The sequence below is a fragment of the Thermobia domestica genome, chromosome 16 (assembly GCF_964235325.1).
Source record: "Thermobia domestica chromosome 16, izTheDome1.hap1.1, whole genome shotgun sequence".
NCBI classification, from domain to species: domain Eukaryota; kingdom Metazoa; phylum Arthropoda; class Insecta; order Zygentoma; family Lepismatidae; genus Thermobia; species Thermobia domestica.
This window is the reverse complement of record NC_137469.1, coordinates 46006420-46033941: the sequence shown is the minus strand read 5'-3', so window position 1 is coordinate 46033941 and position 27522 is coordinate 46006420.

The following is a 27522-nucleotide window of genomic DNA, read 5'->3' as shown; positions in this document are numbered from 1 at the left end:
ATCCTCAGATATTCTTTTTAACTTTTCATCAAACTGCGAAGTGATGTCATTCATTGCCTGAATAATAAATTGTTTCGTCTCTTCTGACTTCTGCTCCAATCGCCTGTTGGATTCCTCGGACTTCTGCTCCATCGTCTGCTTTAATTCTTCATATCGTCTGTTGGATTCCTCGGACTTCTGCTCTATCGTCTGCTTTAATTCTTCATATCGTCTGTTGGATTCCTCGGACTTCTGCTCTATCATCTGCTTTAATCCTTCATATTGTCTGTTGGATTCCTGCTTCATGACTTCCATATCGTCTTTTCGGCTTTGTTCTTGCCGCTGTAAGACTAATAAAATTCGGTCTTCTAATGTCATTCCTGGTTCTGCATTTTGTTCACCGTTATCACTATCACTGGTTTCTTTCTGCATTGCCTCACCGTTCATTTTTCGTGTGATTATTCTACCACTTCTAAGTCTTGTCAAGTTCGTAGTCATTAACCTTATTACAAAAGTAAATTCACCCTTACTTTACTTCGGGATATGAATTTGCAAGAATCCCGGGTGAGGTAAACCAAAATTTTTACAACGACTCACCAAAGGTAGTCGTCAACCTGGTTCGGCTAATAATATAAGTAGATCTCGAGTGGTAGTATTTGTTTACACATTAAAATATCTTCCGTGATTACATTTACTAGTATTCTCACCTTTTATATTGAAATTACAAAACGATGATACGTTTTAAACAATTTTATTCGTTGATTCTCTTTGAACGAATATGTACATAGACTGTATTGCAATCGTACATGTTTGTTAGGTATCTATCAACAACTACATAGTAACTAATTATACAATAATGTATATATCTTATATATTTTGAAAACATTCTTCTTTTGTTATTTTTAAATTAACATTATATTTGGTATAGTGCTTATGTAGAAGCACTTTCTGCCCGATAAATACAAGTAATTATCAATTTATACAAAGTATCTCGTTGTACACTGTATATCTTGTGATCCTGTATATACAAAATTTACATCAGTAAATTCAGGTCCTTATAGGAAGCAAATGTTTATCCACTCAGTTCTATTTTCTGCCTTATGTTTTTTGCTAAGATAAGACATGTTCTGACCTTCTTATCGTCTAGGAGTGCTAGGCACACCTTTATCTCTACCGTCATCTATTCTCAGAATCTAATACTTCCAAAGTATCTCTTATAAATGAATGGTTCCTTAGACCATATTCCAACCAGTTTCATTTCTATTTTGGTATCAATGTGTTCTTCATTCCTTATTCACTCCTCTCAGATCTTCTTTTTTTTATTTTCTCTTTCCACCTGATTTTCCACCCTTTTTTATTTCTACATCTTGAACCTTAATATAACAAATATATTCATAATTGTAGTACCATAAAAACAGTTGTCAAAGTTATGTAGTGTCAAAAGTACTGTGCAGATCTGTATTATAAGACTGAATGGTAGACTCATATCCCGCTTTTATAATTACTTTTTCCACAGTTGTCATTTTTAAATGTGTCATGATAACTCTTTCTGATACTAAGTTTTACATTTTACTTCAGTAATGATAATAATTCAATGAACAGTAGCTAAAGGTCTCATTTGGTGTGGGACGTGGTCCCCTGCTCCGAAACAAGCTATTTCAAAACGTGACGCGTATATCATAGAAACGAAAAATGAATATTATTTTTCCGCTTCCTAATACATATTCACCCCGGATTTCGATTCTATAAAGTTGCTTTTTAGAATGGTTTAATATATATATATATATATATATATATATATATATATATATATATATATATATATATATATATATATATAAAATCAGTACTGTACGATTAATTGGTTATAAAAATATTTGTAGTAGAAAATTTTTATCAGATATAAACCTAGTTAGGCATATACCTTTCTAATTACCTGATTATATATTTATTTCAGTCCAATTTCACACCCATCTAAGTGTCACGGATTATTGTAGAGATTTTAAACAGAGAAATTTTATATGTATTTGCTTAGGCATTAAAAGTAAAACAAAAACTACAATATAGGCAATAAACATAAATTTTACAACGAATTTGTATATCTATGTGATAAATTGCTTCCATTTTCGTTTTCTAATTTTGGGCAACAGTATGTAAAATTACACAATCTGTTGAGTAGAAGAAAAAAGAGAAAAGGAGATAATGAATTGAAGTCAATTAGTCCATACTAACAGGAACAAGAGTAATGGCATCAATTCGAATCTTGTTACCTTTAAGTCGCAACAAATGTTGATTTCTGCACAATGCGTTAATTTTCAATCACTTTATTATGATAGTACAACATTTTGAAAGTCAATCTATGTTGCAAGCTAATATTAATCGAAATCAAGCCAATACTAATCGTAATCAAGTTAGTTTTGTACCTGTTCGTAACATCAATGTCAGGGAAGAAAGTGATTTTAATGCGAGAAATAGATTCCATGGTAACGAGAATAGAACTGAACCTAATTTTGCCGGTAATAGAACTAAATCTAATTTTAGAAAAAACAGGAAGAATAATCGTAATGCATTTAGGAATCAAGCTAACAATAATTTTAACTTTTCACGAAATTGATTTCGTAATAGATTCATAAGTTGTAGAAGTTCTCAAAATAAAAATCCGAATACCGTTGAAGTACATAATAGGCAGGGGACTCTCGATTCAGCTGTTCTGTTCTCATTTTTTCCAGGATACTTTTGAATTGGTGACGTCATGTGGAGGTATCGCGGAATTTCTCAACAGAACAAATGAAATACAGCATAAACAATTACGCTGCTGTTTCAAGATGTTCAAAAACCATCTTAGATTTCCAGCAGCTCATTGTAATAACAGAGGAAGCAATACAAATGAATTAATGATTCATCAATTCCCTAATAATGAGGAACTTTGAAGAAGATGGAATAAGAAGACGGGATGGTAAGCAAAAAAAAAAAAAAAAAAACACTTTTAATGTGGACAACGCACGAATATATTCTGCTGACTTTTCACCGCAGGATTATCAAAAGGATTTGAAAAATGAGGTTTGCCGCAAAAGAAGTGTTTAATATCTGACGCTGTTCTCTCATTATTGATACCAAACTGTCATGGGGAAAAATAAAGTAGACATTAGTCAAGTTGAAAAACACGTGTGTAACCACAATAATTTATTTTACTTTTATTGACATTTGTTTCTCAGGACCTGAAATTTAAGGAGTTTATGTACGTAAAGGGAGGTAGAAGGAAGTACCAACGAGAATATAAATGTATACTCCCATATATTCTTTAGTTTAAATGAAATTCTTATTTTTGTTGAGTATCTGAATCGTTATTCTGGAAAAAGTGCACTTTGAGCAGACCATTCATAGGAACCAATCACTAACCAAACCTAATTTAATCTAACCTAATCTTGTCTAACCAAACCGTACCTCTTCCGTACAAATCACATTGATTTTATTCTTTCTCCAATGCACATCCTGTGACACAATCACTTGTTTGCTCAAAGTGCACTCTTACCATTATTCTTGTAGACAGAGAAAGGAGCTAAACGACAAAAACTAACTCCGAAAAATCGAACAGTAAAGTGTTGTACAAATAACTGTACCGGTAAATTTTCCGCTGTGAAGGTGGTTCTTTTATTTCTGCATAGCACTCTACAAATATCTTAGCAACTTTTAACCTGTAATACATGATGTAAAGTGTTTTGTATTAAGAGAAATAAATGAATATTAGTAATGTAAATGAAATATTTTGCAAGGACGATATCTGGCAGTTTGGTTAACACACAATAAATACAATAGGTTAGGTTAAATTTCTAACCTAACCTAACTAAATTAAGTCAGGTTTGGTTCGGTTATGTTAAGTTAGAGTATGTTAGTTTTCTAACGTTACCTAACCTGCCGTAACATAACCTAACCTAACTTATTATTACATACCCGAAATCCCTGCATATTTTGAATAATGTTTGCTTTATGTATTTTACTACTTAAAATACTCTCATGGAGAGGATTGGCTTATGCAAAGTATTAGAACTTCTCTTCCTTAGACTTCACGTTTCAAAGAAAGTCCGATGACAAAATTCCATTATGTGAACCCTTCGTTACACCCAAAGAGGGTGAATTTTGATTTAAACGTTATCGGAAGTGTCACCATTCATTTCAATGACGTCGAAAATTATGGACTCGACACCAATTTCAGATGTTTTCGAGTTGAGTTGATTTTAGTTTAGCGTCTCTTTCAGCAGCGAGGCTACATGAGCCGTGGACCTACTGATTAACGTGGAATCCGAACCACATGTGCTCCCGCCGGTAATCTCAGCTGTTTTCCATTATTTGTTGTGTGTTTCTTATGTCCTCTCATTATAGAGCCGAAAATATGAAAATATCCTAAGTTAGGCCTGTGTGTATTAAAGTACCAAATATCATTAAAGTTAATCGAGGAGATGTTAGCCGTCAATATTGTTACAATGATTTTTATTTATATGAATAGAAAATGCCCCCTCTCCCCCTTAAAACAGACATTTTCAAAAAACAATGGGACATATTTTGCCTTAAGTATAATGAGGAGTTTATATACCGAGTTTCTTCTTTCTAACTTGATAGGTTCGTGAGATATCATATATTAGATACAAATTGTGAACCCCTTCTACGGCCTTAGGATTCGCCTTTTAATCAGAGTAATATGATAAAGTCCTTAGACCTGGTCAACTCATACTAAAATATTATAAAAATCGTCCCTTGGTCTACGAAAAGTTAGCGAGCAAACATTATATTCATTTTTACTTGTATATATAATTAATCATTATTGACGGTATTTATTTCTTAATTAATTTATATTGTCTCTTCTCTGAGTAGAAAAAAACTTATTTTTTGCATTTGGAAACACGAGGAAGTTTATAATTATGTTGTTTTGCATTATGTTTTACTTGTAAATCGCGGTCTAGCGAACACGCAAGCGAAAAATATTCACCGATATCTCCACATGACGTCACGGACAGAGAGCCAATCAGAACGCTAATCGCGAACTGAGGCTACTTGTTATTTTATATACCTTGCATAATAGGCAGGACCGTACACAAGACTGTGGCATGCAATGGAGCATAATGGAACCATCTCGTGATGGCATATAATCAGATCCTCTTAAGAAAAAGTTCAAGACCTTATACAGCCTTTTTCGTTTGAAGGGCAAATATATGAATATAATCAAGTGCTTTTCGGTATAATTAATAGTATTGCTGCTTTAGCATCTTGCTTAAATAATGGAATAGGATAAGATCTTCGTGCAAATGTGATTTTCAATGCGGATGATATTTTAATCCTAGGGCAAACACTTAAAGATTATTTAGAAATTATGGATGCAGTTTTGGAGCGTTTGGAAAAAGCAGGCTTAACCGTAAATATCGAAAAATCCAAATTTCTCAGGGAACCTATTGAATTCTTATTTATTCTACAGACGTTCGAGAAATGTGCTTTAGTGATTCCAAGATACAATCTATAAGAAATTTACCGTTTCCCTTTAATTTAAAAGAAACATGTCAAATTCTGGGAGTGTTTAACTTGTTTAGAAAATCAATACCTCGATTTGCAGAAATCGCTCAACCTCTATTCTCAATAACTAAGAAAGGAATCCCGTGGCAATGGGCACTTTACAAGAAATAGTTTTAACAAATTAAAAATATGAATTATGGAAAGCATTCGTATAAATCATTCTCGACATGATCGTCCTTTTTATGTGCAGTGTGATGGTTCATTATCGGGAATTTATGGCATATTATGGTAACCTAAACCTATAACAGATGAGACAGCTTTTATTCACTGTGTTAGTCGAACATTGAAAAACGCAGGAAACAGATATACGACCACATAAATCGAACTACTTGCTGCACGCTTTGCACTACAGAAATTCGCCCCATACATCAGTGCATGTCATTTTACTGTTATAACGAATCATAATTCGTTACGACATCTTAAAATGGTATAAGAATATAACAGTTGGTTATTAAGGTGGTCCTTAGAACTTCAATCCTTTGATTTTGATGTACAACACATCAAAGGAGTCATTAATGGTCCAGTGGATACATTATCAAGACTATTTCCAGATGATAAGCATTCCTTCAAAATTTTACAAGATGAGATAGCCAAAATATCAGTTGAGGAGTTGAAAGAACACTAAAAGAATTATGAAGATTATTGTAAAATTATGTATCATGTAATAGCTTTTGTCGTCAATTGTGGTTGTCGTCATAATTGGAATTCCCTGTATCAAATATCTAATGGTGTACTTTTGATTAAAGATTTTAAATTCAAAAACATAATAAAAATTTGCATTGCCCGAACATTGGTGCCACGTTTATTAAGAGCCTATCATGACGATTTTGGTTATTTTGGATATTTGAAAATATATTCATTAGTTAGTAAGTCCTTCTATTGCGAGGAGTGTATGAGAATTAAGCATAACTACAGTCTATATATATATATATATATATATATATATATACCTATGATGTCAATACTACCTGAAAACCCTCACTCTTATTTCTGCTCACTTACGAGTATGTGGACAGCTTCCACAAGCAGCTACAAGTGATACTTTTCTCTTTACAGTTACGGATATACAGTATTTACTAGATATTTAGTGGCTTATCCTCTGCGCAGAGCGACTTCATCAGCACTTGTAAATCGAGTTCTGAATGTGTACATACGACATTGTGGTCCAATTGAACATATACATTCTGATAGTGATATACAATTTCGTAGCAATATATTCATCCGTGCAATGAACAATGCCAACATTAAAGTGCATTTTGTTATCACCCAAGTAGTTCTATTGTTGAAAATGTGCATAGATATCTCGGCATACTATTTAAATATTTGTGTCGGGACAAACAAACTGATTGGTTTAAATATGTCACAGAAATTACTTACTTTTTGAATTATTGAGTGTCGGGTACAGTGGGTGTCGTTCCAGCGAATATTCATAATGGAACATACTTCGTAAAACAAATAGAATAACATTTTGGCATTAAACTTAGTAAAAGAGAGAAATGGACTATGCATATCTTGTATGATACGTCTTCGTAGAACCCAAAAATATATTTTATGAAATCAGAAGGTTGAACATCAACCAACAGGTAAATCAAAAATTCAGGTAAATGACAGATTTTGCAAGGTTGCATCCTCAGTGCGATACATCATTAAAAAGCATTTATAAGTTTTGCGATTTATATGCAGAATATTATTTGTGTATCAAACAAATTAATCCTTAAGTTTTTGAATCAATGGATTGTGAAAAGTGGTAAACTTTTTGGTTTACGCAATATTGACGAATTGAAAATATGGCGTCCGTCAAAACATACTAAAAGTAAATGGATAAAGTTAGTTAAGACATTACTTCCTTCAGAAGTTTTATCCAAGATTAACATAGATAATGCTGAATTTTTAGATTGATTCTTAATGTAATAATTTCTTTACTTGAATTAATCCATGTTGTGATATTTGATTATTTTGTTTCATTTAGTGTATTGTTATGATTCCTTTGTAATTTGTTTTACTTATCAGTATTGTACCTTTGTCCAAATGTAAAAAAATACGTTATAGAGTATATCAACATGTTGCTCTTGATGTTAAAGAATCTATTTTAGGACTTAAGTAATACACAAATTGAATGTATTCTACAATAAGTCCTCTTCGACGTTAATTTATACAATTAAAATATAATTGATTATCAAATAAATGTAAGATTAGTGTTGGTATAAAACGAAATTAATATTTATGTATTGTAATTTATACGTACGAGGGCTCTTTTCTAGTTTTTGGTTTAATAAACCAAGATTTTGTGGTTATTTTTTGAGCATAAACTTCAAGTTAGAAGGTAACTGCCGTCAGACACGCCCTTCTATGGGTCTTATGGCTGAAGCCTGGACTATGTAAGACGTTACTTGATTACTTGCTCCCGTTGATTGTATTCTTTTATGAGTATTATCCAATAATGTAAATCATATCATGAGATACCATAGATACTGGATAGCGAAAAGTAAGGGTTTACTGAAATTTCTTATTGTTCCTACATGTACCGGTTTAGTCTATACAGACCCGGATTGAAATAATATTAAATATGTCACACTCAAATAAAAGTTTAAAACCCTAATCCCTAATAAATATCCCTAGTATTGTTCATAATACATGTTAATGTCATTATTATTGTATTTTTGTCCATATCTGGGCATTACTGGCATCTAACATGTTATAGCAATAAGCCCCTTGCGTATGTGAGATTACGTTACTGGACGAACACACCATCCAAGGGAAGAAGAATGTAAGAAAGACATTGGTAACGAACGAAACAACCTGAGATCTGTATTTTGAGTACCATTCTGGTGCCTTGTGTGAATGAGGAGGATTCAAGAAATTCTAAAAGCTTTTACACTTTTTAGACCGAATATCCCCACCGGGATCTACAGTTACTGCTTTTTGTAAAATACTTTTTTTAAAAAAAAATATCATTTTTGTTATTCATCACTAATCAACTAATGGATTAAAAAATCAATTCATTGTCACTCAGTTTTAAAATATACAATTTCGTTAGTGTTAATAAAGTTATAGCGGAATATTGTAATTGCATAACTGCTGTAAGTGTTACTAGGTTTTGGCGGTTTATAGTTTATGCGGTTATAATTTTCTTAGATGTTTGATTTCCAAGTCTAAAAACATGAGAGAACTAAATACTGGCTATTTTAATTCTTTCAACGGGCCATTATAAGAGAATTTTCAGTTGCTGTTGAGAAATTTTAGATTTTCTGTCTATTACTATGACAAATGGAAATTCTTTTTTAAAAAATATTTTTCGTCGAAAATTCTTAGTCACAAAACTCACAAAATGCTTTTAGTTGCAAAGAAAACTAAATATAGCCAGTTTGGGCACAGTTTGTTGCGCGGAAGATCTCAAAAACTGTAATGAATCTCAATCTAAACTGTTTCAAACTTGCTGCTAAGTGGCTTTGCTTGGGGCAATAATAATATTTTCATGTACTTTCTAAATGGAAAAATCCGCAGTTTAAACCTGGTTTGCAGAATAATATATCCCCGCAAGAAATTCACATACAGAAAGATATATTTACAAGTAAGGCCATTTAATTATGTGGAACTTCTTTCAAGTCATCTTCTATAGAAATGATTATTCTGGGAGCCCATGACGACGCTACCAAAATAACATAGAGCATTGTCTTCTTGAAAAATATCTCTACGTTAGAAGTTTCTTTTTTATTTTTTGAAAAAAAAATCATGATTTCACGGCACAAGATATAACGTGTGATATATTTGCTCTGTTGCCCGTACGCCTATTGGTTAATGACTGACAAGCAATTACAGCTTCAAAAATTCTGTAGCTATTATTTAACAGCAACCTATTACTGTATTAAGAAAATGTTCGACATTAGGGTGTATCGCCGGATCACGGGTGTCATTAGCGGGGTGGTCAGGAGGACGCGTCCCACCAGATTTTAGTCAAAAAATATATTTAAAGAAACTATACTACTTTGCATATATATAACTTTTGTCGGAAAGAGGATTTTGATTTAGATTCATCCAACCTCCTCTCCAGATTTAAAAAGCTAACAACGCCAGTGGCCGGACAGTTTTGGAGATCAAGAAAAAGGTATGAAAGTGTACTGCATTTGGTTATATTTAGTTACATTACACTAACATAAGTTATATTACGTTACGTAAGGCGTGCAGTATTGTTATACAGACCCACAGTATACGTAGTAGTAGTTGGAACGGGTTAAGAGCTCCGCAGGGGTTGGTTGGGTTCTGTTCTTGACATGAAATTAAAAACTTGCCCAATTTTTTCTGTACATTTTACAATCTATGGGACCGTACAGTAAAACAATTGTCCATCCACTCCACATATAGTGCCGCTAACATGAAAAACAACCAGTTTCTTAACTTTTACCATTCCCCTTATATGCCTCTCCTCATTCTTTCTCACAAACTTAAATGAGATCTCGAATTGACCCAGTAAATGTTCTAAAATAGGTCCGGCGATACAGTACTTAACCCAAAAATGTTCTACGTTACTCTTAATACTGATTAAAAAAATCTCGTCATTCTAGTAAGTTGTTGCATTGTTAGGGATTTCTCTTGTGACCGTCAGCCCGGCCACAAAACTACGTTTTGGACGAACAGTGTATTTCTTTTTAACTTTTATTCATGCAACGAAATTATTATTTTACTCATAGAAATGAAAAGCTATTTTTCTGGCTGCTGAGAACTTTAATTCTTTCTTTGTCTGCAGGTGTTCCTTAGTCGCTCTTATCGCTTCTCACGGTTGAACAAAGAACTTGTTTTTCAATGCAACGCTTATCGTCTGGACAGAGTGCTTCGTCGCAGCAAACTTATTTTCTCTTTTCCTAAAAATAGTTTCCAACTTATAGTCTTCGTAACCATGACTGTTCCGCATATATGTTTTTCATAACAACATTTATTAAGATTGGGAATATTTTTGGACACGAATTTGATATCGTGTGTGAACGATATTGTGTCTGTTGTGTTCTCAAGCACTCATATTACGTCATCCTTCCTACCGTGAGAACAGTGTTCATGTCTTGCAGGAGTCGTAGGTGAAATGACTCATACGTACAATTACCATCGTTCGCTCCTTTCCACTGAACTGTTTTACGTATAACAGTAGTGTATAAAAATCCTATAACCATGGAAAGAATTTATTAGTTTAGACTGCCACATTTTTTTCAGCTATTATTTCGAAGCTTCATTCTCACGGGACCAAATTAACTGTTGCCAGTGTTCTTCATTATATCATTGACCTATTGGTAGTGTGTATGAATGCAGAAAAATTTAGCATTTCTTTATTTTTTGGTATAATGCATTGTCAACCCTAAGTCTAGCAAACGGGTTGTTCCCAAGCGTCAGTAGAAGCGGGAGTTAGCAAAAGGAGTTCGTCGTAGGAAGAGTGACGAAAAACATTGTGTCGCTACATGAATATATAGGGTGTGAAGATAAAACAGTGAACAAATACCTTATGGGCACGTAGCATCCTTTTGGAGTCAAGATACTTCATTGATCAGTGTTTTTCCAGTATTTCCCCATTCCCCTTGTCATTATTACGCAGTGAAAGTCTCATCTCAGTTCGAATAGTAAATTTATAGTGCAAGTGATATCTAAACAAGGGCTATGTTTCTACTGTTCGTATATAGTGTGCGCATATCTACATTTATCATGCAGTATTGAGTGTTTTATTTTTCTTTTCGTTTATTCTATTGCATCAGTGCAATTTCTTCTGTTTGAGCATTTAGCTCTGTAAAGTGGAAATTTTGTGTGTTGTTAATATATATTTCTTATTCCCCTCCGTATCCGCATATATGCGTGTTTAATAAATAAGGATTCATCTAAGGAAATATTATCGCCTTTATTCATGTGTGTGTGTATTCCTGCGAGCAGACGGCTTGCTAGTTACGTATATGTATGCGTGTGCATTAGGGTGCAACGAATTTCCACTTATTTTAAACCAACTTACCCTTAGTGATATTTTTTTGCGAAATGGGATCCATATAACGTGTAAAAAATTGTAAGTCGATTGGTCAATATCTTTAGGTGCCAACAACGGCCGAAAAAAATTAAATATTGTTAAAAAATAAATGTTACTTAAAAAATGTAAAATATGTACTTTTATGGAAAATGATTATTCTATGTGGTTTTGTTTCTGTAAAATGTCTATATTTTACGAGTAAAAATTTCAGCTTGATGGGTCAAGTCATTCAGGTGCCACCAGTGGTTTAAAATATGGACAATTGTGTCCCTACTTTTTCCTTTCAGTTGCGTTGTTTGCGATTCATCTGGATCGTCTATTAGATAAGAAAGATTTAGTTTTACATCTGCAGCTCTTGGCTTATTTCCAAACATTAATGATTGAAATAACACAGAACTCACCATGAGGAGGTGGCTGCAGTTCGAGTTTCGCCCACCCTTATATTCTAATGTTGCAAGTTCAAGTGCAAGTTCATATCGTTACTCTTTTACCTCAATTTTTTTTGTATTAAATTCTGGTATGTTTTTTCTTGACTGTAGTGTTGCTAGGACAAATCTATGCCGTGCTTCTTTCCCACATACCGCTGATGCCACTTGTCACCATCTTCACCATTCTTTCTACAGTGCGAGTGTGACAGGGTAAGGATGTAATAGATTCATCAGCCATTGGAGCCGTCTTTACAATTTCTCTTAGCTTCTGCAGGCTCAAGTGTTTTGTCAGAGGTGGTTCCATTAGCGTGCATGTTGACCAATTAATCATATAAACATAGTTTGTCGCTTCTAAGTTGATTTCAGGGACGACGAATTCTCGTACTGGTAGGCGATCACCAGGTTGGGTCTTTTGTCTTGCTTTTAGGACTCGCCTCCAGTCAAACTCTCGTACTTTAGTATCTTGGTCAGTCAACATTAATAGAAGTAGGTTCTCAGGATGGCCGTACCACACAATTCTACGGATGAATTTTCCTGTATTTCGCTTCCATGTGGCGAGAAGTCGTGATAAATTGCCACAAATGACGAGCTCCTTCTGCACACGATGGGTTACGAATCACAGCAAACCAGAGTGGCGCGTAGACCATCATGATGTACTGGACGATGGTTTTAAGTTCATTAGTGCGTTCTTTTGTTCCTACGTACAAACGTAAAACTCTATTTACTGTAGTTAGTCATCTGGCTTGAAGAATTTTACCAGGCTTCATGTCAGCTAACCCAACGGGGAATCCTTTTGAAGAAACCGCTTGGCAGATATTCAGCAAAAATTTTTCATCCGTGCTTAATGAATCCTCAGTGAAGTTGAGTTCCCAGTCTACTGGAACGGGTTGAAAACTCTGGAGTGGCAACTCTTCGCAGGTTGGAAGTGCTGATCCTATTGGTCCTCTAAATGTATTTGGTGTAGTAGACTTGCCGTCTACGAATTCAATCAAATATCGAAATGGGAGCTCATTCGTGTGTATCATACAGACGATTCTCTGAAGGGGTTTGTTCAAGATGACTTCAATATGAGTCATCGCACCATTCTTCTGACCAGTGTTGGTAGCAGTACCGTGACAACCCAAAACAACCAGATCTGACAGGGGGATATTTTGATGAACAAAGAACTTTGTGATGGCAACCCGTATGTTCTCTTCTCTTCCAGATGAAGGAGAAACGTGGCCAAGATAGTTCGATCCTGGCTCCTGTAGCAGTACGTAGAGATCTTTTTTCATTATTCGGTGGTAGATGCCGACTTTAGTCTCAAAGGTGAGAGTCTGATTCTTTCTTCCGTCGAAGTATAACCCTTTTACTTTGGTTGATTCAAGTGATGCACTCGCCTCTTCAACGATGGCATTTCCTAAGGATTTCTTCTCTCTCCGAATCTTGCTTTTGTCGATCACCTTCTGCTTATGAACTGGGGTAACTGTCCGATATCTACCAAAAGCGACGAAGTGATAATTGCGCCCTTCCAGTCTGATATTTTACATGTATATACTGCATTGGAGAATGTCGGCAACCTAAATTTCATTTGTTTAGAAGGGCTAGTATTCTTTCTTTTAAGCGCAGGAAGAAACTTGACAGTGGAATCTGACTCTTCTCCCGTTCATTTTGTAAAGGGACACTATCGTTTTGTCTTCCGGAACTACTAATTTCATTGGGCTTTGGTTGATTCTTCTGACCTCGATTTTTTTGCAATAAATGTTTGACACGTGTCTGTGTCTACTTTCTATCAAGTTCTGCCATACCCATCTGTCGGGTGGTTCTCTGGTCAATTTTTCTTCTTTCTCGCACAAGTGCAAGCAACCGGGTCGATGCATTTACAAGAAGCGATATCAAACAAAGTTTTGCTGGCGAACACCTGGAATTCTGCAACTTTGGAAGCAAACAAAACGGGTTTGTCCTTTAACTTTCGCAGCTGAAGGGCCTTTTTGTTATATGTATAATGTAAAATCAACGTTACAACCCGTTGGTCGCTCAAAATAGCTGCACTGCTGATTGATGCATTTTCAAAAATTTCAATTACTTTGCTTGCCACTGAATGAGCTAGCACTTTAGCAGAGGGGTCCTTCTGAGATGCTGTATCCCATTTCGTGTTCTGTCTTTCCCACAATAATTGCTTAAGAATATCAGCGATTGTTGAAAGCTGACTAAAAGTGAATTCCGCAGGGGATCCAATGACATTATGGACAAAGTTCCCTACATTCAAACGTGACTTCTTTTTAGGTGACATCTTTACGGACACTTGATAGTTTATTCACCGAAACCAATTTTGAACAGTTAGACACTTTTGTCAACACAAGAACTCAACAAACTTGCCGCACCATTGGAATGACGAACTGGCACATTCAATGACTGACGATAAGCACAAGTAGGACGCAATCCTTCAAAAACGCAAACAAATGCACACGTATTTTCACTTAAACACAGTTAGTAACGTAAACAGTTTCCACATCAAACACCAATTTTTCTGTCAAGAAAGCAATGCAAAATTACTCCTAATCTCATCTGCAGACACACTAACAATGAGTCACATTTTTTCTTTTCTCTCGATGCTACTCCACTTTTAATTTTACGACAAACTCGCTTTTGGGCGACTTCATTCTATGCACTGCAGGTGTTTCATCGAAAGGGGTGTTATCTACAAAAATAATCATTTATTTTTTCGAGCTAAGAACATAAGCTGGACAACCACCGGTATGTATATTATTTGATAACATTCATTCTACTATAAAGTCTTTTTTTACCTTGATTGCCCCATTTCTTACCTAATTAGCTGTTTATAAGAGACGAAAACTCGATTGTTTTTTACAAAACACTGAATAAAATATATTTTGGGTGCGTTTCGTCCAAATTTTAAGACGCTGATGGCACCTGAAGGACTTGACCCATCAACCTGTATTTTTTCACGTAAAATATGTACATTTCTGCCAAAAATAACTACTAAGGATAAAATGTTTTCGTGAAAGTAAATATGAGTAATTTGTTTTAAAAAATGTATTTTTAAACAAATTTTCGAAACTTTAGGCCATTAGTAGCACCTAAATAAATTAACTAATCAGCGTGCGATTTTCTATATGACATATAGAGACCATTTCGCAAAAAAAAAATCAGTAAGGGTAAGCTGATTTTTTTAAAAAAAAGTGGAAATTCGATGCATCCTAGTATGCATACGCAAAAGTAAGTATAATACAACCTGAGTCTCAAAAGCACCAACGTGGCTCATGTCAAATTACTTGTTATATTTCAATATTATTAATCTGGGCCCAAACAGAGTATGAGCCTGGACCAGAATTATCAGCTGTTTTCTTAGGGAGTTCTTCAGGAGCCAGCACCCAAGGGAAACGGTAGGTAGCACTCTACCATTGATCTTTATGCGATGCACTTTACTATGAATCTTGGGAAACATATCATCTAGAATATTAATGAATGCTCTTCGCAAACCACAAATATACGGGAATTTCATATACCACGTACACGAATGGAATAATATATATTAAAACAACAATTATTATTATATTTCCTATAAGTGCAATCAGTGATTTAATAACATTTACGATTGGCGTGCCATTTAGAGTCTAAGTCAAACTACTTGTTTGTAGATTTTTTTTTATTTTCTAAGGACCTAATGAACAATATTACTGTGAAATTGAACTAACTTGAACTATTTAAATAAAATATTATACAGACTATCTGCCCTCTAGAACTCAAAAATGAATTTAGTGAAAAGTTCTCTAAGTCTCATTTTTCAGACACTAAGGTAGGTTCATATTTATGGAAAGGAACTGCAATGTCCACCTAGGGGTGCAGTAATCGCACAGTAAGAGAGCGAACCAGAACATTCAGTATGCAGGTGGGTAAAGAAGACGCTAGTAGATAGTGAAGTGCTCCGAGCCTAAAGTGCCTCCAAATTCACCCCATTCTAATAGGGGTATTATTCAGCACTGTCCAACAAAGAATCCAGCTAAGATTAAATTGCGAAACTGTTTGATCAAAAGGTTTACCTTTTTCCAAGAAGGGAATTGCCAATATAATCAAACACAACAAACACTTAGGCCTAGAGCAGGTATATGCGTGTAGAATGGCAAGAACAAATCACTTCCGTACTAAACGGATATTGAATGTGGTTCGACAAGCAAGGCCGCCGATCCTGGGGTGGGCTAGGGGACCCGGGCCCCCAAACTCATATGGGTTCCCTATGTATTTATGAATACACAATATTTGGCATAATTTGAGTGGAATTTGTCTTAAAATGTCATATATATATATATATATATACCTTCTGCATTAGAATGTCCCCCCCCCCCAAATTTACAGAGAAATCGGCGCCCTTGTCGACAAGTGCAGCAGATGGTCACATAGAAGAGTCCGATGATGCTAAGAGTCATTGCTAGGACAGCGGGAGTTCGAAAACAACTGCGCAGAGGATAATCACCAAGAATTTAGGGCTTAAACTCAAGTTTGAGGCATGTGTTCACACCACTGACAGCGAAACACCTTCGTGAACACAGGGTATATTGAAGACGATTTTCTGAACAGTATTTAGCGAACGAAAAGTGAAATATGGGCTTAAGTTTAGAGTTGCCCCTCCAGTCTGAAGGTGCCCTTGGACTTTGCAACACACAAAAAACAGTGCTTAAAGTATTAAAAATTGTTACGTTTTACTTAACTTCAGTACTCCGTGGCCTTCACAAAAATTTAAAAGGTTTTCTTTATTATTTTTGCGTATCCGTTACACCTGTTCGCCATATTCGCCATATTTTACAACTACCATGCTGGTGAAACCTTCCGCGAATGCTTCCGCATCCGGCAAATAGTACTAACTTTCACATATCTTTTCTCGTATTAAAAATAACTCTCCTGCCGAACTTACATTCCTAAACATCAAATAAAAACTTCAAATTATCATTTCTTACCTCATTTCTCCTGTAAATTTTCCTGATTTTTATAAAAAGCGGAGGGGTAACTCTAAACTTAACCCGAAATATGTTGTAACGTTTCATAAGGTCTGGATATATTTGTCAACTTTTACGTGGTTTCGAGCTCTATACTATCATATAAATTCTACCATGAACCGGACAAATTGAGTTAGCAGTTGCCGATAAAGTCTTTCGCGGGAATTCATGACGGTTGTCGGTTTATACCCCATAGGAACTTCCACAGCATCAAGTTGTACATATTCTGAAAATTAATGTAGTATACTATGAAAAGCATACTCTGGAGCCATCATACCAGCGCAATATTCTTTCTTTGTTTGGTGCTGAGGTGTCGAAAGGCTTCAGTAGTCAAGAAAAATTCGTCCAGTAATATGTCTTGAACAATTGTTGCCTACATGGCCAGACAAGCGTGTGACACTGATACCATGCTATCCCATATTCCAATATTCCTGTAAGGTTCCCTATGTAGCACTGATGAACTTTTCTGCCTTTGGGTTTTTGAAGGGAGTTGTTTCCTGCCGGCATCTGCGCATAGAGCAAGAATGAGTGGTTAAAACTAGACCAGATAACTTTTAGTAGAAGCGTCCTCCACTGGGAAATCTGGTGCCAGTTTATTGCCTAGAGCTAGGGTAGGCGTAGATCACAACCGCTATTTGAAACGTACCCTAGGTGGGTGTTCAAAAATTATTTGCATAAACATTACATACCTTTGTATATGAGAGCGTCAAAATAGAAAGATAAATGTACTACTTCAACTATACTTAAACTGCAATTCAAGCATCCTTGAAGATCACTCGATTAAGAATCAGAGTTCACAAATCAAATGAATGAAATTTGATTTTAAATAATATGAGCAAAATAAAATTTTGAACAATAAAATTTATATTCGTAATATACCATTTAAAGATAATTAAATATTCAAAGTATTATTTGAAGTACAAAATTTGAGGATACTACAAATCAAGTATGGAAAATTAAAATTAAAATAAAAAACAATATAATTTATCATTTTGAAAGAAAAATGAATTTTAATATATATATATATATATATATATATATATATATATAGGACAACGTTTGGTGAACACTTCATTTAGGAACTAATATGTGCCCTATCCAAAAATCCATGTTTGAGAATCCTGCGGTACTTCCGCAACTGTTTTTTATAGAGGTAGTTAGTGAGTGCTTCAAATTTTGTGCCCGTAACTAAACTCCCTCTAGAAAAAAGGTTGTGGAAGTACCGCAGGATTCTAAAACATGCACTTTTGGATCCGGTACATATTAGTTCCTAAATAAACTTTTGACCCGACTACGGTAGGTTCCATAGTTTTGGAGCTATGGACCTTTAAAGTACGGTTAGTTTATACTTTTTGTCTTATCTTGGTGTTAGGAATCGCCTCGCAAGCGTTGTCGGTGTTGTTTTGTAACACCCTGTATATGTACGAGGCGTATTCCAAAAGTATGGGCCATTTGATGATAAAAACACAGACGCTCGTGCCGAACGGGATTTATTTCCAGAAATAGGTGTCTACAAAGCTATTTCCCTTTTCCCTATAAACACCAAAACTTTTTCTAACGCTCCACCATCCTCCGTAAATCCTCTGTATATAATTTTACCGCCTGGAATTTGCACCAGTTGACAATGGCAGTCTTGATACCGTCGTCCTTTTCAAATCGTTGCCATAAAAGCCATCGTTTAAATGCAAGAAGATGACGTAATCGTGAAGACAAGGTCCGGACTGTTTAGAGGATGGTCAATCATGTCCCAACGAATTTCTTAAATCTTCCTCTTGACGGCGGCAGCGGTATAAGGACACGCGTTGTCGTGAACGAGGAATATTCCGGACGATAGTTTCCAGTGTGTTGATTTTGAATCGCACGCCGCAGTTTGGTGGCATGTCGCAGTACATGTCAGTTGTAATTGTTGTCCCACGTTGAAAGAAATCAATTAACAGGACGCCTTATCATCCCAAAAGGCGGTAGCCATCAGTGTGCGATTCGAGTGCGGTGATTGCTTATTATTTTCGGTCTAGGGGAACCTGAATGGCGCCACTCCATGTTCTGTTGTTTGGATTTGGCGTTCGTGTACGATATCCACGTCTCATCTTCCGTCAAAATCCTGGAAAACAAATCATCTCCTTGTTGTCCTTAGAAATCAAAAAGGAAAAAACTCTCGGGCACTGCGCATGCACATTCGTTTATCTTTGTGCTGGTCGCTCAGCATTTTCGGGACCCACTTTGGACTCAATTTACGATACCTAGGGTTTCTTTGAGAATCCTGTAGATTTTGAGTCGTTCAACGTGGGGAAAGATATTAGCAAGAGCACTGATCGTCAGTCGTCGATCATTTCGCAGTTTTTGGTTCACTATTACCACGAGATCGTCGCTCAGAACACTACACCTCAACTCTGGTTGTTATCGTGAATCTTTGTGCGGTCATTTTGAAACTCACGACACCATTTGCGAACCTTTCGTGTACTTATTACTGTAGGTCCATACACTAGGAACAACTCTCGATGGATATGAGCAGCAGAAGTTCCTTTTGCAACCAAAAAATTGTATGAAACCACGCACTTCACAACTAGCGGGAGAAACAATTCTCGCGGCCATTGCGATCTGCCTTCCAGAGCTGCTAAACTTCTACTGAACAACAAGACAACAACTGCAGTGGCTTCGTCAATAGTTCGTCGTTAGCGCTGCATCCTTGAACTTGTGTTCCTGCAGACCCCCGTGTTACTATACCTCGACGGCTCCTACTTTTGGGATTCGCCTCGTATATAAACAGGTTTCGATGTATACTCGGAGGTGTCATTCAGCTAGTTTGCACGAACCAGATGTTAAAAGCATCTTATTACCTTTCGATCCAGAACTTACAAAAAATAATAATCTACTACTAATTTATAAAATCAATATTCAAAATATTCATTTAAAGGGGTTAATGTTAATCACAATTATTATATTAGTGTCATTGTAGTAAATAAATACCAACAGTATACTAATAATTATTAATACTAATGTAGTTACTATATAATTATAGAACCCGTTTTGAAAAAGTAATAAAATAACCGGTTGTTAATTGATTTAAATGATATCACTGGGTTTCGATGTTGTCTTATTATAGGGCTTCAAGCATTGTAATTCCGTATTTAAAAAAAAATCGGCTATTTTAACCAGAAATATCTCAAAAGAAACATACTTCAAAAATCACAAACTTTCCCAAAATAATATTTTTTACGTAATAAACTACAAAAGAAAAGACGTTGTTTAATATCGAGATGACCAAATAGTCCTCTCTGAACTGCCTTTATATCAATACTAAAAGGTATTCTATTGACTAAAACCCTCTATTTCTCTCTTATATATATGGCCCTGCTTTTGTTCTCCGCAGGAGAAACCTTTTCTTATCAATAATAGCTCCATACCTCTAGTAACAAACCAAATATTCTCTGGGGGGCCGCGGCGGCTCAGTGGTAGAGCGTTCACCTCTGGTGCTTGGGGTCCCGGGTTCGATCCCAGCCCCCGCCAAGTGGGCTTTGTGGTGGACAAAAACCGTGTGCGTGGGTTTTCTCGGGGTTCTCCCGTTTCCTCTCACTTTCTTCATTCTACCATTTCATTCATTACTCATCATCACCGTCTCCTTTAGCCTAACCGGCATAACCGTGGGACGTAAAACTCACAGATTTCATTTCATTTCATTTCCAAATATTCTCTGATTTTGAAGACTAACGTTATCATCTTGTTGTAAGCACTACGGAGGATTTCCATATCTAAAAAAAGATAATATTCTGTCAACATAATAAACACATGTTATATAAAAAAATACGTCATATCATAAAAGTGATTTTAGTCAAATTTTCCATATATTCAACATTTATAAAGAAAAGTTCTCAAAATTTACCTGAAATATACTATGTTTAAGATCAATACGTTGACATAGAAGATCTACAACTTTAGTAAATATTTGTGATATTATAATCTTGTGGCTTAAAATTTATCAATAATAAGTATTGTTGATATTGCTTCTGCAGTTATTTGTAGGTGGTCTAATAGTTTCTTTTAACGTTGTATCGTAAATGTAACCGTGTCCCCTTGAATATATAACGGAGGCTTTAACTCTTCAATTGAAACAACTTCTTGTTAATATTTACTGTGTAATTTAACGCAATCACTATTGATGGTTTGATCACCTTCTCTATACATCTTCTGCGTTCATATAGTCTCCGTACTGAATTTGTTTAAATTGCTGATATCCTAATCTGATTACATTTGTAAGGATTTTGTCAGTGCTTAATTTAAATGCAGTGTATCCCTTGTGTTTGATCAAAATTTGCACCTGCTGTCAATGTTTCACATTAGCCTGTTAACAACAACATTTCTTACCGAAAATCGCACGTCCCAACTTGAAATTTCCACTATTACTTTGTCTTTAATAATTAATATTTCTTCTCCTGAAGGTGTTTTGTTTGATCCTAGCAGTTTTTCTCTTATTCCCTCTAAAGTTCCTGTTCCTTTGTTGATAATACGTATTATTTTGTGTACATTACTAAAGAGACTTTCACGGGCCCGTAGTTCCACCTCTGATTTTCAAATACAACTATTGTATTTTATTCTTCAATTGACTTATGAAACACACATGACAATAAGAAAATATTTGCGTTCTGAATTGGAGAACATTGAACTCTGTATTGCTTTTCCCCAATGATACGTTAATCGGTTCGTCTTCCTATGAATATATGCCGCGATTTCGTAATGAGAATCACACTAGAAACTGTTAGAAACAGTGCATTTAGATTCTGAATTAGAATATATTATCTTCATATATCTTTGCTATACATCTTCTTATATGTTCTCTTAATCTGTGTTTTAATTTATTTCATTTTTCTATTTACATAATTTAACATTCACTTGTGCCTAACGTATAAAAATTCTCTATAAGTGTATCCAAAATGTCAAGACTCATAACTAAGGCGTTGAATAAAGCACGGTTTTACAACCAACGTAATGCTCGAAACGATTCGTTGTTGAGTTAAAATGGGTGCACGCTTATCTACCACTACCAAATCGTACTATTACGACTGAAACGGTTCATGTTTATTTCGAGTTGTATTTTACATGGTAAAAAGACGTTTCAATAACCTCGTTACTGAAAGCGACGCTAATCTGAAAATCTAATCTAATCCAATTTGGAGAGTATAAAGAAATTTACACTGTGTTTAGCACTTTCAAATATTTGATTATTTTGTTTCTATAATTGTTTCAAGATTTTGTATTAGTATCTATTTCTTATATCTTAAGTTGAGCTCATAACCATACTTTTCATTTACAAACTAACGATTTAACTAAAAATTATTGTACTATTTTAGGGGATTAGGGGTTAGATGTATGGGATGTCGGCATCTAAGGCCATTTAGCCCTGCATATATATGAGGGATGACGTTCCTCTGCCAGCACACTATCCGATGAAAGGGCAGAAGAGAGGATTGAGGAGGGAAGGAAGCAGACTGCTACTATTATGTTAGGTATCATCCCGGCATTTACCTGGTGTGAATGAGGGAAACCCACGAAGAACCTCAGTCAAGTTTGCTGGCCTGAAAAAGCTGTTACACTTTTTTGACAGAGTGACCCCACCGGTAATGGAATCCGGAACCAGTCCCACCAAAAGCGAGATCGTTAGCGACTACGCCACGCGGGGCCACTTGCACTATTTTATCAGTCCAATTATTTAAAGTACGCAGCCGTTACATTCGTCAAACATGTGATGTATAGTGATGTTATGTGTTAAAATTTTAGAACCCCATAATGTGAACTATAAATATTAACAATACGTTTCCGACTTAGTCGTCCTTTAGTTTGCTATCCCTGCCTTTTCCTTGAATTAATATATTTCCTATTAGGTTTGGGACTTCTTATATTTACTGATATCTTTTTCATTTTTTAAAGTTCCATTGAATAAAAGTTCTCTACAAAGTTCTTGCTAGTAAAAGTATTATTCAGATCCTGTACATATGCATAAAAACAGAAATTTATGTGCGCCCACCGTGCATAGTAAGATTCCTACATTGACTATCCATCTTAAAATTGCAGCAAAATCTTAAAATACGAAAAAAATCTTTGTTTAAGGCACATTAGTCTAGTAACAGAAAAAAAATGTTTCAGTATATACGACAGAAACAGAATTAACCTCTGTAATTTCAACATAATACGTTACGGGGACAAATAACCTCAATACCTACATCCCCATTAAACCTTAATTTATAATTAATCAATCAATCAAAATGAAAGATATTTGAACACACTAATAATATTTGTTTAGCATTATTTGACAAAGTGTGCCCTCAGAATGTTCTAAAACTATCTTCAATTAATGGATAAACCTTTTTATTTATGCGTCAATTACTTCCAACTGAATTACAATTGGACATTTTTTGTAGGTGTTTACACAGAATGAAATTCACCTGTTCTCATGTTTCACACTGTACTAATTCAATATTTAAAAGTTTACGTTATTAACAAATAAAAAACTTATATTTGTGATTTGTCAATTTAATTGTTTATCGACATTTTGTAGGTCAATTCTGATGGCTTTACGTATCTGGCTCACATTTTGTTTTTCGAAAACTTTGATGGAAACATTGTTACTTTATATTTTGAAGTGTGGTGATAGAATATTTTGAACTACATTAGCGGAAAATTATTTCAACAGCAAACTGATACTAAAGACCATCAATTAGTGTGCCATTTGCCGCAGCTGCATAGGTCATTCTTTTTCTTCTTTTATTTACATAGATATGAGTCAAGAACAAGGTATTCATAGTACCAATTTCTGGAATACTTGAAGATCAGAGTACTTGCATCTCTGTAATTTTACCGAATATTGATCGTAACATTCTAAGGAGAATTTTAAGGATATTGGATGTGGCATTTACGTATTGTATGTTACTTGTACATTGATGGGAAGATATTTATAGCATATAAGAAAGAAAAATGAAAAGAAATCTTAAAATTTTAAGTCCTACGGTTACGCCGGTAAGGCTAAAGAAGACGATGATGATGAGAGATGAATAAAATGGTGGAATGAAGAAAGTGGGACGAAGCTGGAGAACCACTGGGAAACCCACGAGCACGGTGTTTGTGCACCACAAAGTCCACATGCCGCGAGCTTAGATCAAACCAGGGACCCCAAGAACCGAAGGTGAACGCTCTACAACTCAGCAACCGCGTATAAGAAAGAAATAGTTCTTTGGTTTGTAAGTCAGCTGCGTTTGAATCAAGACACACTTACAGTTATTATGTACAGGTATCTATTCTGAAAGTCGCTTTGAACTTTCTTTGATAAACAAGATCTCAAAATTGCTACCGTAATAAATGCTTTTTCGTTCAGCTTAAGTGGGAGCTTTATTTTTAATATCCCTTAAGAGATCCGTGGTTTTGGGGCTTTTTTTTAGACTTTCAGTCAAGCAGCTACTGCATCGTCACTATTTATCCTAGGATCATGGTTCATACCTCATTCTCTTCAGAATGGAGCTGGCTTTCAAACGATATCACTAGCATGCTCATACCGTATACCAAAGCGGGGAAAATGATGTCAAAAGGAAAATTTCGGAGGTAAAATTTTTTCCTCGCACTTTGGGCCCCCCTGGAGCGACCCTGTGTCAACGTAGCCATCTAAAAAAATCTGATAAATAGTACTTGGCATACTGAATGTGTGTGACAAATTTCAAGTTTCTATCTTGAATACCAAGGGCGGGAGAAATTTTATCAGGAATTCCCACCATGGTCCCCAAATTACCGTAAAACACCATGATCTCAGGTAAAAAATTTCCTGAGACGTCCCTAATTACCCTAGGGTCACGTTTCGCCCATCATTATCTTCAGAATAGAACTGCCTTTCAGGCGGTATGACTCACGTGTCTCCATCATGTATCAAAGGCGAGAAAATGAGGAAAAACGGAATTTTTGGGTCTAAATTTCCTTTTTTCAAATTTTAGCCCCCCTGGACCCCCTTGTTTTAACGCAGAAATCTGAAAAAAATCTGGTAAATACTAGTCGGTGGGCTGAATGTTTATGCACAATTCAAATTTTCGAGGTGCAAAAGTAAGCCCGCCAAAAAAAATATACCGACAATGTCCCATATTCCCGTATACAGAGGGAAATTTTTAAACATTCCCTGAGACATCCCTAAGTACACTAGGGTCATGTTTCGCCCATCAGTCTCTTCAGAATACAACTGCCTTTCAGGCGGTATCATTCACTTGTCCCCATTATGTATCTAAGGCGGGAAAATCCCGTGAAAATGATTTTTTGGTAAACATTTCCATTTTTCAACGTTTAGCCCCTCTGTACCCCCCTGTTTTAACGCAGAAATCTGAAAAAATCTGGTAAATACTAATCGGTGGACTGAATGTTTGTGCACAATTTCAATCTTCTAGGTGCAAAAATAAGCCAGCACAAAAATAGTACCGAAAATGTCCAAAATTCCCCCATAGAGAAGTATATTTTGATAAAAATTCCCTGACACTTCCCTAATTACCCTAGGGCTATTTGTCGCACATCATTCTCTTCGGAATAGAGCTGCCTTTCAGGCGGTACTATTCATTTGTCTCCATCATGTATCTAAGGCGGAAAATGGGGAAAAACGGGATTTTTGGGTAAAAATATCCCTTTTTTCAACTTTGACCCTCTGGACCCCCTTGTTTTAACGCAGAAATATGAAGAAAAAATCTGGTAAATACTACTCGTTGGACTGCATGTTTGTGCAAAATTTCAATCTTCTACGTGCAAAAATAAGCCCGCCAAAAATACTTTACATAAACCCCTCTAAAAAGTATTAGACGAAAATATAAATTTTAGACTTATGACGTCATTACCTCCTATGTCTCGACACAGTAAGGTGTGAAACCATCCGTAATGTCTTCTACATTGCCTCTGGACTAGAAAAACAAAAAAATCCCGGACGAAAAAGTTCAAATAGGAGAGTTATAACGCAATGTACCATGAAACACCCCGTATGGCACAAATTCTACCATAAGATCGCCAACGGGATATTATAATTCTAACTTTCATGAGACAATCATAAGTGCCTAAAAGTAATAATATTAAACATTCATGGAGGATACACAATACATTATTGTATTCTCCTTCCATGTATCAAAAAAATCAAATACATAAGTGTTAGAAGTTGCGTGTACAATTCAAAAGAATATTTAGTTGTATAATTTGTTATGCCTGTTTCAAAGTTATCATAGGTGAAGTGAGCAAACTATCAGTAGCCTCTATTTAAAGATTTGGAAAGAACATAAACACAGTTAATATGTTTCATATAGTTTTATTTCCTACAAGAAAATAGGGTTTTATAAAAATATGTTTACAAATTATAAGTTAATATCTTTAATGAGTTTTGTCTTAAGCACTTGTGACATCTACACTACCATGATCATGTAAAACTCTAAAAATGTTTAATGCCAAGCTGTTTTTAACGTCTGGCTATATGCAAAAGAAGTTTATAGATATGATAATCAAGCTGCCAATTTGCAAATATTATTTTGCTAATATCCTCTTATAAATGATATATTAGTAAGTAAAACAATAATATGGTTATGTTTAGCAGAAGGGGTCCAAAAACACAAAATTTATGGGAGAAATGAATAATGCAACATAACGTAACCAAATCTAACCTAAGGTAATCTTAACTAACCTAACCTAACCTGAACTAACGTAAAGCAACCTAAACTAACCTAATATTAGTAGAAATAAGCGAAATTCAACCTTTTCTTGAAAATTATGCTGGAAATCTACACAAACATAATATAACATAAACTAAACTAAACTAACCTAAACTCACCTAAACTAACCGAACCTAACCTAATGTGAGCGAAAATGACCGACATTGAAACATTTTTCAGAAACAATTGCTGGAACCCTTCTGCTAAACATTACTCCAAAAATGAATAGGGAATAATTGGTTTTGCAGAGCCTGGACTTTTGTAGTAGCCAGTGCGGATCTAGCCTGGGGCCGGGAGGAAAGGGGCCCCCCAGTATTTTGAGTGACAAAAATAATTGAATCTATTATTTATAATTTTTCAAAACTTTATAATAAACTCACAATATACCTACCATAATCTTGGGTCTTGTTGGATCCCCAGTTTTTAACTTCTAGATCCGCCTCTGCCAGTATCCTTATATACTCAATACTTAACATCAGTCGATTCCGACAGCGGAAAAAAAAAATGATTGCCTGCCACTTCAGGAAAGTCAGAGCCGCTTTTCAGTCAACATTTTCTCTCCCGAGGACTGGAAAACTCTAGTGTTCTCATATACACACTAACCGATCAAGGGTGAAGAATCGAATTCATTTGCACCAATACAGGCCTTTTTTGAAAATTAACTTCGGTTTAGATTCACAATTTACTTTCCGATTACACAGAATTTCTTGTGACCCTGTATATACAAAATTCACGCCAGTAAATTCAAGTCCTTATAGCAAACAATTTCAGTTCTAATCTCTGCCTTAATTTTTGTTAAGATTATAGATGCTCCGATCTTCATATCGTCTAGGAGAGATATGCACACCTTTATGTGTCCC